Below are 615 nucleotides of genomic sequence, written 5' to 3'. Positions count from 1 at the left end.
TCGCGGGGCTGCGAGCAATGGGGATGCTCTGGTTCTGGGGAGGCTGGAGGGGGATCCCGGCGCCTTCAGCACCCCCACTTCGGGGACTGTTGGGCGCGCGGGGGTCCCCGCTCCTGTCCATCGCCCTCGTGCCTATCTCGTCACCTCCTTGAGCTGGTGACTGCCCGCTCCCCGTGGCACAAAGCTTGGCTCGCGATGGCTTCGGGGAGAAGCTGGTCGCTGGCTGCTTCTCCCCAGCGGGCAGCCCCCTCGGCTAGGTCAGCGCGCGGGCTGCAGAAACAGCTCGGAATGGTCAGCCTGCCTCCCGGCCAGGACCCTGGGCCCTCTCTGGGGCTCAGAGCTGGGAGGCGGTCGCAGGCGACTTCTGGGCATTTCGTGCATCAAAAGGAAGCTCAGAGGGGTGCCCGACGCCCGCTCGGCCTGCGGGTGCGCATCGCAGGCTGGGGGGCCCGGATCTGCACCCCCACCCCCTCCTGGCCGCTCGCCGCCACTCTCAGCGAGGAGGGGAGGGACAGTGGGAGCTGGTTTGCTGGCTCGGCGCTTCGTTTGCATCGGTCCGGGGGGGCTGGGACTGCAGCCCCCGGCCCCGCGGGCGGGGTGCGGAGGCGGGGGCGG

Source organism: Orycteropus afer, unplaced genomic scaffold (assembly GCF_000298275.1).
Source record: "Orycteropus afer afer isolate SDZICR_OR568_19922 unplaced genomic scaffold, OryAfe1.0 scaffold00420, whole genome shotgun sequence".
Classification (NCBI taxonomy): domain Eukaryota; kingdom Metazoa; phylum Chordata; class Mammalia; order Tubulidentata; family Orycteropodidae; genus Orycteropus; species Orycteropus afer.
This window is presented reverse-complemented; position numbering follows the sequence as displayed.